The sequence below is a fragment of the Thamnophis elegans genome, chromosome 2 (genome assembly GCF_009769535.1).
Source record: "Thamnophis elegans isolate rThaEle1 chromosome 2, rThaEle1.pri, whole genome shotgun sequence".
In the NCBI taxonomy this organism is placed as follows: domain Eukaryota; kingdom Metazoa; phylum Chordata; class Lepidosauria; order Squamata; family Colubridae; genus Thamnophis; species Thamnophis elegans.
The window spans coordinates 65907945-65920974 of NC_045542.1; the positions used below are offsets into that span (position 1 = coordinate 65907945).

Below are 13030 nucleotides of genomic sequence, written 5' to 3' on the forward strand. Positions count from 1 at the left end.
CAGCTTGATTTCTAACCATTTCTTTTTTTGAGCTTGTTTCCCCTCTATCTACATTTCTTTCAGTTTATTGACATTTGTATTCCCCCTTAGCATTTACCAATCATTCTAGCTAATCCCTCCTAAACATAGAAACTCACACAGCCCCTTTTTCCAGTCATTTCATTTTCCAACACTTAAAAAAACATTAATAATTACAACTACACAGACTATATTCACCAAATTAGGGAAGAACTCAGGGCACCGTAAAACTGAATCTATTCCCCTCCTTCTATCTCTCAGCCCCTGCAAAGAATTTTAAATCAAACTGTGTTGCAGCAATCAATCTACCATCTCTGTCAACCTAATTTTGGGAATAATGATGGGGGAAAGGGGGGGGCAGAGATAATTTGATCCCATCTCCACTCCCATCCTAAAATCAAGTGCAAGTCTAATAATCATGGTTGTCAGCTAATTGAGGAGAGGGGGATGGGGGAGAATAGACTTGAGTGGATGCAATAATTTCAATCCAAGTTTCTTCTAGACAGCCCACCTGCCCCCCATCCATTCTTTGCCAGCCTTCCTTTCTTATGGGGCAGAGACAATCAGGAGATATTATACAAGATACCAAAATGTGTCTCTGTGTGTGTGTGTGTGTGTGCGCGCACGCGTGTGGCACTCACATCCACCATTCACTGAAAACCTTTCTGTGGACAGATCAAGATCAGGCCCCACTGCTACGGAATTAGATTCACGGCCATATTTTCAGCTCCAGGGACCCTTTGGCGGCCATAAGGGAGCTGCTTAGGGAAGGCCTGGCCTAAGGTGAAGTAAGGGGCACACATCCACTTACCCCTAGAGAAATGTATTGAGGGTGGGGTAGGCACCGAGGGGAGTGGATGGCACAGCTCCAGACCCATCACAACAAACCCATTTCCCCCCCCCTCCCGGCATTCTCAATTAACCATTCTGCCTGCATCCTCCTCCTCCTCCCCATCTTGAAACTGTACTGGGGGGGGGGAATTCGCGCGCGCTTGTATGCTCGCCACCCCCTCCTTCCTTCAAAACCTGGTTGTTGCATATAGACACGTATCAGAGAAATTTGGGGCGGGGGATAATTACAAGAAACGGACCGTTGCCGCGATGATAAACCAGGTTCCGGGTCCCCCTTTCTCCCCCTCCTGCAGCAAAATGAGCCCGGAGACGGGCTGCGGGAAAGAGAAGAATAAGACTAGAGGGAAAAAAGATCGCCAGAAACTGCCCTACCCTCCTCTTTGTGCATTACGGTATTTTGACGGCAATTTCCTTTCCTCCCCCCTCCCCCCCAACATATATACAAAATCGAGGGGGAGGAAATACCGCAGTACCGGCGACGAGGAGCAGGATAATTTAAAAAAAAAATTTTTTTTTGCAGAGGGCTTTGTCTTGGGCATCACGGAAGGTAGGCGGCCGCCTCACCCGTAGGCGAAAAGGACCCTCACTTGCACCCCCCCCGACTAGATCGCAAATCTCCAGAGAAAATGAAGGGGGGGAGGTGAGATAGAAGGAAGGTGGGAGGAAATGGTCCCTTCCTCCCAGCTTCATAGTTCAGTCAGCAGCACCCCCCCTTTCAAGTCTCACGGCGCAAAGCAAGCCAGTTCATGAGAGACGCTTATCAAACAACCAGGTCCAAAAGGGGGGAGGGAGGGCGGCAGAGAGAGCAAGAAGAAAGCTCAGGTAACGATGCCGATAATATCCCATTTTCTCCCCCATAATAACAATCATCACCACCACCATCGCCTTGCCAAACACTACCAGCGCCCTCTTGCAAATAGACCCGCCATCTATCCGACTTCTCCAGGTGTCCGAGGCCAATAGAGTCACTGATGAATGGGAGGGGAGCGGGAGAGAGAGAGAGCGCCGTTCAATTTCCACCAACACACCAACCCCGCGAGCAAACCCCCCCAACCCCCCCCCCACACACACATACACCCCCGCGAAAGCGAGCCTCCCTCTCCTTACCTTCTGCGTTCCAGTCCTCTCGGGTTCCTCCATTCAGAGATCTCTAATCCATCCCTGCCTCCGGAATGGCAGGGCTCGAGCCCCCCGCAGATATTAGGAAACACGAGGCAATCGGATGCGTGATCTCGATCTTCTTCCGATCGCTCCCCCTTGGGGCGTCAATTTCAGAGAAGCTGGGGGGGAGGGAGGGAGGGCGAGCGCACACACACACACTGAGAACGACGCGTCCGGATTTCGGATTGTTTTTACCCCCGGTGGGCCGGCGAGTTAAATGGGGCGGGCAAGAAAGAAAGAAAGAGAAGGGGGCGTCTCTTATCAATCGACTATGTCCCTAATTTTTTTTTATGTTGTTGTTTGTTTGCAGCCGCCCCCTCGGAAAAATAGCAGATGGGAGGAAGAGGTGGGGGGGAGAGGAGGGAGGACGAGAAGGACCAAATCAAAGCCCTCCTTCCACCGAGGAGATGTCACTGGCGGACGCCTCCACAAGGCGATGCCCCTCGCCTAGCTTTGCCAAAGGGAATCTTGAAATATAGCCATCCGTACGAAGCAGTCTGGGCATTTTGAAGCCGGCGGAGGCAAACGGACCAAGATCCACCTTCCCCCCGTCACACACACACACTCGCGCGAGCGCAGGGCGACGGCGACGGGGTGGGGGCTCCGTCTGCCTGCCTGTCTCTCCTCTGCTCCCCCGCCGCGGTGCACACAGAAAAGCACGCGCGCGCTCCCCACCAGCAACCCCACCGCCAGGAGATCTGGGGAGGAGGAAGCGGGGGGGGGGTTAGGGCTCTAAGGCGGCCGGGCACAGCTCTGGCCTCCCCCCTGTGTCTCCCCGTGGAGTGAGCGCTCCAGCTGCCCCGCTGCCTTCCCCCAGGCAAAAACGCGCTCTTCCCCGCTTTCTCTTCTTGCGGTGGACGCCCCCTCCCGGCGGACCCGCTCGGGCAAGGCGAGAGGGGGAAGTGGATGCAAAAAAAAAAAAGGGAAGGTGACTGAAAGGGTGGGGGAGAAAGAGGGAGCGGGAGGGGGGTTCCTAGGCCGGAGGCGATCGACGGCAGCGAGCGGATCCCTCAAGAGCCCCTGCGCGAGACCCTCAGCCACAGAGCCCGGGAACTACTAGCCGGGGTGCTTGACGGAGAAGCGAACGGTTCGCTCTCTGCTCCCCGAGGACCGGGAGGCAACGGCGAGCCAGCCAGTGCTATTCGGAGATAGGAAGGCGGGAGGGAAAAATCGGAGCGGATTCCAGAAGTGACGGGTACACCCGGGAGGCGTTGACAATTACATCCGCGTAGGAAAGAAAACGCGGGACGGAGTTTCGAAAGGGAACGGGGAAGAGAGAAATTTAGTCTGGGAAGAAGGAATATCTTGGATGGATCTGCACTGCAGACGTGTAAGGAAGCTTCAGTTGAAGGATTTGAATAAAATGGGGAGCAAGGGAATGTTTCAGATGAAGCTGTAGGTGGGTATTAGGCAGGACCTTATGTAAGGTCTTGGAGGATTGATAACAAGAGGAGGAAGAACTGCACTATAAAACATCAGGTATCATGCTATAGTGAAGAAAAAGGGACACAGATATGAGGGGACTTATAGGAAACATATTTCTCCATGTAGCCTTCCCAAATGGCTGTTTTTCAGATTTGCTTAATTCCCAAGTATTTGCTTAATTTCCAACCAGAAAGTCCAAATTGCCTCTTGAAAAAGCAACTTTGGGACGGCCATGACCTGGATTGTTGAGAATCTCCATAGACCCCCCAACTGTTGGGGAGTTTCCAGTCCCTTCCAGAATTATGAAAAAATGGGAAGCAGGGAAATAAATGGATTTTCAGGGAGGAATCAATTTGGGTAAATGCTCACAAGGAATAGGTAACACCCGACTAGACGTAGAAGGCATTCCAGGATATGGGTTTTTTTTAAAAAAATAATCAATACAGTGTCTGCAATGGAGCAAAGCTTGACTCATTTTTTAGTGGGTGTCGCAGGGAGAGTTTTCATTAGATCATCACACCATCTTGACTGCTTTGACTACGCCCTACAGACACCCTGGCTGGGGAATCTGGTTAGGCATTTTCAATGTACTCAGCAAGGAACTCCAGAGTAGATTGCAGGCCCAAATCTGACTGTTTATGTTTCAGTGTTGCACGGTAACAACTTTGGTTGATTAGGGTTGCTGAAAGAGTAAAAAAAAACTCTTTCAAAACAAGACATGTATTCCCCAAACTGTCACCAGCAGCAGCCACCTTTATCTATACGTTTCTACTTACTTCTGATGAAAACAGGTGGATTGTGGGCTCATGGTACCCATATCCTTGTATGGGCACTATGGAGTTTTAGAATCAGTTCCTAATTCCAGCATCAAAGGGGATAAAGCAAATACCTGAACCAAGATCTCCAAACTACCAAGACTCCTGGATTCTAGTAAGCCTTCTTTACAGATTTCTTATGCATTTATAGATGCTGACTTACAAGTTATTTTGGATTGGCATTTGTATTTTCAGATGGAAACTAGGTAAATGTAATCACAAAAGCTGATTCGCGACAACTTCCATTTTATTAATTGTGTATTATCAGTATGCATGTAACCAGAAAATCTAGTCCATGAGATCAAAAATAAGATGATTGGCATATGATATGACATCACTACTGGTCAGCATTAGTTGTACAACTATACAAAGATTATTTGAACTTTCTTTAAGGGGAGGGGAAATATTGTAGTTTGTCCCTAGCATTGCTCATATAAAGTTGGCTCAAGCAGATTATGTGGTCTCCATTCTATAAATTAGGTCATTGGGAACTTTTACGCTTCATTGCACAACTTTATATACAAACTAAGCAACCACAATTTAATCCATTGGTATGCTTATTACATGGGATACAGTTCAATCCCAGAAACCTGAGTTATCTAAGAAAAACATGATAGGTTTGTCCTATTAACACAAATAGTGTGGTTAACTGTCACTACTAGCAAATAGAACCATCCAGTTTTCAGTGATGCTGCTCCTACTGACCTGTGAACAACTCAATCCCCCAAACTTGACAGGTACATGGTGGGCTAGTGTGACATCTGGAAATCTAGGATAATGCAAGTGCATGTAGACATGTTTTGTAGGTCATTCCTGAAACAAAGCAGATCTGATTCCTAAACAAATAGAGGAAAACCCCTGGACATTGGAGCCGAATAGATGTAGGGGATACCGTAGTGAAAGCTTGAGGAGGTGTGGCATCTCCATATAAAAAGGATCTAACAGCAGCAAGTGTTGGGAAAGACCCCTGCCAGAAATATCTTGTCATATAGAAGGGATGGCAATAAAATAAATGTCTCTATGGTCTGATCTGACAGGTAGCAGTTTCCTTTATTTTTGAAGATATTGACATATTTTCAAGTCACAGTATTAGAAATTCACTATCCATCTCTTATGTCAAAACACACATACCAGATTAATTCAAACCATACAAATGAGAGTTTATCACAAGCAAGTAGAAGAAATAAACAAATCTAGAAATGTTTGTGGGTGGAGCAATAATTTCTGTGATATCAGTTCATTAAATGGGGGGGGAATTCAAGTCTTCATTTGTATTTCACAGACAGCTCAAATCAAAACTGCAGCTGAACAAAAACTCCTCTTCAGATGTGTCTAAGATGAAGAATGTTGGGAGGTATAGTTTAGCAGCATATGGAAAGTTATCTCTGTTCCATTGAATGGCTCATATAAGATAAGTCTTGTAATTGAATTGTGTTAAATTGTATCTTCCATGATTATACACCAAATTTAAAACACAGGCTATTTTTGCACAACTTACCAACTCCATGGTTTACTTCAAAATGGTGTACTGAATGCATTGCTTGAGTTTGCACAGAACACCAAACAACCGCCTTATCCTAACATCTATAAAATGGGAATAAAATGATGCCAATGTGCAGAAGTGGTTTATAAATTTCTATTACATTTATTGATATGAGGAGAGGGGATTTAAGGCTGTCCTCTCAACACAGCAGCTAGGAAATAAAACTCTCTAATATCCCTGGCATACTGAATTATTTAAAATAGACACTGCATATGAATTCATGCAACACAGACTTTAAGATCATGGCACCTTTAGTGCCATCTGGTGTGCATTGTTGATCCCAATTGACAAGATAAGAGGGGTCCTCTGCTTCTAAAACCTCTGTGAACAAGAGAGTTGCAACCTCTTATGTGTGATGTGAGGATAGTATCTGCCGTTATACATTGCTACTCTCATGGTAAAACTAAGAAATACTAAACCTAATTATCACTGAAGCTGCATTTAAAAAACCCCAGTCCCATTAGTTTTTGTTGTAGGACACACTGAAACAGAAACTGCCTAGCCATATTTTATAATTATGTGTTGTGCAATTTTTGCCATGTGGTTGGTTAGTTATTCAGTGGTTGTAATCTTTTGTATTTGAGGAAGCTGCTAATTACTCAGTATACTGTGGGAATAAAAAAGAGTTTTTAAATAAACCATGATTGGGTTAGTTATGGGTAAGCATGTTGGATGGACACAATCAATTATCTGTTATATCTAAAGATGTTTGCCTAGAAGACATTTTTCTCAGCTATGCTTCCTGAGATTTTTTTTCTTTGGCTCTAGAAATTTTGAGAACAAATCATGAAAGAATGAAGTTACTGATCTCTAGTCTCTCACAGAGACTCGTTATTGAATATGTCTGCATACAATCCTAACTCATGGGTAAACTGATCCTAGATTCACAGAATACACTGAGCCATAAATCATCCACCTGAGCTGAATTCACACAATATCTTTAGGCTACAATATAGTCTGCTAGGTTGTGGTTGCATGTCCTGTAAACCCAGCCAATACTAGGTTAAGGACTTAAAATTATTTTGTTGGAACAAATAGTGTAAAGAGACTTATCCAAATCATTTTCTGATCATCTGCTGTATATGTTAAACAAGTAGTGTTTGCAGGTACATTTAGTACAACATGATAAAGAACATACTTTTTCCAGACGTTGTTAGACTATAGTTCTATAGACTATATAGACTGATTGTGGTTCACAGGAGTTGATATCTAAAGCAGTTCCCTATGTTTGGGGTGCTGTATGATTAGAAAGCTGGGAAGAGAAAAGTCAAGCAAGGAAGCAAACAAAGACATTTATTTATTTTTTTGTCTACAAACCCTCACAAAGGCTGATTATCTTCTCCATTGTTACACATATCCTAATTAAAACATATTAATAAAGCTGTACAATGAATAATAACATTTGTAATGTAATATAAAGGTAAACAATACAAAACATAGTATTTAGTAAACTAAATCTTCACATGGGACCAAAAGACCCTAAAAAGAAATATAGCCATTCTCTTAACCATGGATGGATGCTCTATCAAATAAAAAACAGTCAATTTTCTGAAGCGTAGACCAATTTATATGGGACTTCAATCTATCTTGAAAGTGTCTTTTGAATAAATGGACAATCAAATGGAGTTATATGGGAGATCTTCTACCTACTTCATATTATAGTGGCTAAAAAGATAAGTGATAAAGAACTGGGGAATTTCTCTTCTGTAATGCAGCAGACATCATTAACTGAAATCTAGCTATTGTATATATGTTTCATAAGTGAGATGTGTCTAATAAAGAAAGCTATACTTCAGTCTGTTTTTTAAAAATCTTTTATTAAAGCTTAAAGCTTTGTCTTCCTCAAGGAGAACAAATCATTCTCTAAGGACACGTCTCTGATTCTCTATTTGAGTTATGTCTTTGTTTGTATATGTTCACATTTGGAGAACTATGACTTAGAGAAACTACATTTTTGAAGTAGGTTTTAGAATTTTGCCAACTTGGAATTTGTCATTGAGATAATGTATGTTCATGTGGGAGCTTGTTTACTCTTAGACTGAGAAGATCCAGAGAGTCCACTCCTCTTGGAGCTATAGAAAAACTCTTTAGACAAACAAGCATGGGATATTGCTATCATAATTGTGCTTTCGAAGCTGGACATAGCTTTCCAAGGCCATTACTTTTTTGTCACTTGACCAAGAGGCAGAATTGAAAAATATTAGTATTCCAAGAAATCAAGGTTTAACTAGTAGCATGACATTGTAGGGGAGCGTCATATTAGTCGGTGTGGCAAACAATCAGGAATCCAGTAGCACCTTTTCTGACTAAAACATTTTATTAAAAGGCATATAAGCTTTTAATAAGTGCTTTTATAAGTGCTACCACATTTTTTTTTTGCCATAATAATTCTCCAAACAGAATCTTAATTTGGTTCTTATTCGATCTACTCTTAAACCTTGGAGAACATTAAAAGAATGCCCATATGTGGACGGACTATTTCCAAACTCCAAACTGGTAGTATAGTACAAGGATATTTCTAATGCTGTACATTAATCATGTTTTTAAGGAAAGAATAAAGTAGTTACCACAGGAGAGAGCTTTGAATCAGAGTTACAAAAACATAGTAAGTTGAAGTCTGAGGAGATAATAAGTGTTTGGTCCCGTCCCGTCCCCCCCCCCCGCCTCCAAGATGATGAAAGCTTACTTTTTGACCTGCTCAAAGTATCTCTTAGAAATGAACTCTCTCTTTGCCATTATTATTTTTTTTTGGCCAAGCGCTTTGTTTTCCTAATCAGGGTTTAACTGCTTTGGGAGTTTCTGCAAATCTCTACAAAGAGATTGTCTATGGAATGTGAAATCTCGTGTTCTGAGGCTATGCTTTCTGCATGGAATATCCATGTAACCCAAATGAACACATGGGGAGGGGGTTGTATTTAAAAGTTCTCTCCAATATAGGATTATATGAAAAAATCGGGCAGTATTATAAGTTTTCCCAAACAAAACTGTTTGAAAAGATTTGATAAAACTACACACACTTGCTTAGGAGTAAATTCCATTAACTTTAGTGAGACTTCTGAGGAAACATGTGCAGCAGTAAATGATGTGGCTTATTTTCTCCTACTTGGCTGAAATAATCAGATACTATCAGTGTTGCTCATTCCTGTCAAGGGATAACCAGTCCAGTTTTTGTTTTCCACCTACCAGCAATCAGAATTTATTTCACTCCTCCTTCAGCACTCAGGAATCCACCCCAGTTTTGTCCCTCAACCCGATCTCCTTTTTCTGTCATTTGGATTCACCTTTTCAAGCTTTTTTTTTCCTGCTGCCATAAAGGTTAGAAATTCATTTTGTTTAAAAAAATGAATCGGAAATGCTCGTATAATACACTTTGTCCTCCAAAGATCTGGACTAAATAATGGGTACCTGCCTGGGTTAATCAGGTTTTCTATGTGAGCATTTCAAGGAATGAATACAAGGTTTAACTGGAGAAAAATGTAAGCTTTCTGTATTGTAATCTGGAAAAGGGAATGGAGGAGATTGTACAAAAGCTATCTGTCAAGTTAGCTGCAAGTACAACCAAATTTGTGGACTCAGGAAGAGACTATTCTGATGTATGCCACCAATTTCAACTCATCTTGTGATTTGAGCTAATAGTAAGTAACATGAGCCATGTGGCTGTGATGGGAAGGAGGAATCACATCTTGGATTTTACTGAAAATTTATCATGATCCTCTATTGAAGGGTTCACTAGTGGCCTCTTCCTGCCTCAAGCAATCACCGCCAGCTTGGTGGGGAACTCACTAGAATTATGGAAGTTGCAATCCAACACATCTGGAAGGTTTCAGGTTGGAAAGATTGCTCGAAGGCTTTCTTCCTTGGGAGAGAACTCTGATGTTCAAAGCCGATGTGCCTAAATCTGCCACGGCTTCTGAAGGGAATAAGTTTTTTAGTAGTCCTGTCAGCTATACCCTGTGGCTTCGCCATCTATCCCAAAGCACACTGTAGCAGCATATTCCTTGGAGATGACAGTGCTCCAATGCAAAAACAATACGGGTTTTTATTGATCAATTTTTGGCCACAAAATACTTCATTCTCTCTAAACCATTTCACAGATTTTTCTCTCAAAAACCTCCCTCTTCCTGCCACTCTTCATATACAAAATTCTTGATTGCAGAATTCTCCTTGGCTGAAAAGATAAAGCCTCTTTGTATTCAGCAGAGATGGGCATCACGTAGCTCTAGAAAGTTTGAAAACTCCTATCTGAGCTAGCATGGACCCTGGTTCCCAAACATGATGCTCTCTAGATTAATAGAAGGTCTATAGAGGGACTATAACTTCCCATCGTTCCTTGCTGGCAATGACCCATATAATTCCTACTTTTCCATTACAGGTGGAATATTTGTATTTAAGGTATAATAGATACCAATACTAATGTCTATTTGTAAGAACATGAGGGTCATGTCTCCTTCTTAATTCTTCTAAAATCCCCTGTAATTAACATTATTCTTGGTTATTGTCAATTCTTTTTAAATGCATTGCTCTGAAATGATTATTTCCTCCTGCCGTTGGCTGCTCAACTTGACCTTCTATATACAGTAGGGTTCTGCATTTCCTATCATGTCCAAGGCAAGGGCAAACACCAGTCTTCTAAGTATCTACAGCTGATAGATTAAGCAGCCACAATGCATATTTATTTTTCATTCACTGAACATCTTAAGAACCATCAAAAATATACCACATTGGAATTAATTTGATGCTTAAGCAGAATCGTTGTTATTGCTGATTGCAAATATCACAATATAATTGACACCACATTCAAATCTTATATCAAATATTTGGCATAGATTATTCAATATACAACATAGGCCTGTAGATATGAATGTATGTATAAAGGGGTATTCACAAAGTGCCTGATTGAATTCAGATTCAGCCATTCAGAAAGCAAATCAGTGCAACTTGCTTTTAAGTGGTTGAAAAACTACCCAGTTCAACTTGAAGGTCCAATCTACATATAAATTTGGAAGTCTAAAGCAGTGGGTCTGCCACTTACGTTTATAAATAAATAGCTATAAATGTTTTGTTGGTCTTTAATTAAATTGGATGAATTTTTTTTAAAGAACAATTGATACATGTTTATCTGTTGGCAGAAAGGAGTGGAATTGCATGAAGTCTGGACAGTTTCTGGATCTTTCTGGATCAGTCCATTTAGCAAATCAAATATGCAAAACTTTAATTACAGTGGGAAGAACTTTTTCAAGTCTGAGGGATAAAATGTTTCTGGTTAGCAGATCACAGCTCCATGTCAGTAGTTTCTCAAAGTTTCTCAAAATACCATTGCCATTGGGGGCCTGTAACCTCATGGTGGGGAATATCCAAATACTCCAACACCATGCTGTTCTGACCCAGGCTTCCTTAGAAAACAAGAACCAAAGACTTGGTCCCGACAAAACCTCTTTTATTTACACGACTGTGAATTCCTTTCATTCACAGTCAGCAAGGCTTAGCAAACAGTCTTTCAGAGGAATGTTTATCCACACATACCTCATTTGGAGCATTGTCAGATAACTAGTTTCCAAACACAGGGCAAAACAAACTTGGCACAGAGTCTCTTATAATCACAAACAGAGCTTTCCACTCTTGACACGACAGACTGAATGAATGGTTTTCTGCAAAAGCCCACTCACCATTCGTTCCTCTTGTTCCTATGGGAGGGGCCAATCACCTCCAAGGTGTGGCTTTACTCTTAAGTTGACCCTGCTTTCTTAGTTGTTCTTGTCTTCTGGCAGCTCTGCACATACACACGCTGGGAACAGGCTCCAGCTGTTCTTCTGCCTCAATGTTATCTAACTCCCTCTCTGCCTCTGATGCGGAGCCCTCATCTCAACCCCCAGGACTGGCCCATGTTCCTCCCCAACCTCCTCACTGTCCAAATCTGCTGCCAGCTTCCCTGGATGCCAGCGGACCACAACAGATGCATTTATTCCCCCACCTCTCATTCTCTCTCTCCCCTCCCCTCTCTCTCACACACACACAGAGGTGGGAGTGGAGAGAGGCTCTTATTGATCAGCGTCATCTCCTGCCGGAAAACAGAAAGCATCACCTCCAAAGCTGAAGAGGGCCTTGAAGAAGGGTCTCTTTGAGGACCTGGCTTTGTTTACAGCCTCGGGAAATTACCACTTCAATTTGGTGGATGTCTTTTCCAATAATGTGCTGGGACAGAGCAGGCCTTCAGGAAGATGCCTTTAAGTGGCCTTCATTAGCCAGTTTTGGGACATGGAAAACCAATACTGCCTCACAGCTTAATGATTCCCCCTTACTCTTTACTCTTATTTTTTTTTTAGCTTTTTAATTAGTAAATCCAAATTTTAACACTTGGGCTGTGAATTAAGGGCACAACTATTCATTGATTAGGTTATTTTGCTTCTGGTGTATTTAGTTTAATAACTAAAGCAAAAAAAAAAACACAACACCCCACGATATAGTACTCTGTCAAACTGGAAGACAAGATTTTGTTTATTATTGTTTATTTTCTCTTGCTTCCTTCAATATCTCAGAAACATCTGTTTCAAGATTTGCTAATATGCACATTTATTTAAATTTAATCAATTCATTTACTGATCAGGTAAAAGTCAAGTTTATTATAATGAACTAACAATTCCTCACTTGTCTGACAGCCCTAATTAATTATAAACCTAAAACATTGGAAATTACTGAGGTGGCACAATGACCTATCTTAGAAAGATGAACATTAAATAAAGATGTATGAGCTTCTGAGAAAACCAAATAAAACAGGAACAGTTACAGCAAAGTACCCATTCTAACAGTAGGGACAAATATGGACAGCGAATGCACAACAGGAAACTCTGGATGATTATATAGTATGGAAATACAACATCAGGGTTGAGTGGGGCATATCTTAGAGACCAGGTCAATTCATAAAAAAAGCTGGAGGTGAAACAGAAAGACCTTAGAATAGGGGAAAAGGGAGGGTTTAAAAAAACCATACCAGGAACATAGAGAATGAATGGAATGCAGTGGAATGAATAGTCAAGATTGTGGTGCCTGATTGGCGTTATCTATAGATTCATAATTTGTAAGTATGAACATTTCCTTGATTTTTTTTTAAATCTATCTGAATAAGAACACATGTTCATATTTGTTAAACGTAAGACGAACATAAAGGTAAAGGTTCCCCTCGCACATATGTGCTAGTTGTTCCCGACTCTAGGGGGCG

At 41.9% G+C, this 13030-nt stretch overlaps 1 protein-coding gene across 1 annotated transcript in view; it reads right to left on the reverse strand.

Moving 5' to 3' along the window:
• The window catches only part of ADGRL1 (adhesion G protein-coupled receptor L1), a 139072-nt gene extending 135906 nt beyond the window's left edge, over window positions 1–3166 (reverse strand). The window contains 1 exon segment of the mRNA XM_032211328.1: window positions 1978–3166. The gene's annotated coding sequence lies outside the window, so the exon portion shown is untranslated.
• Between the last annotated feature and the right edge of the window lie 9864 nt (window positions 3167–13030).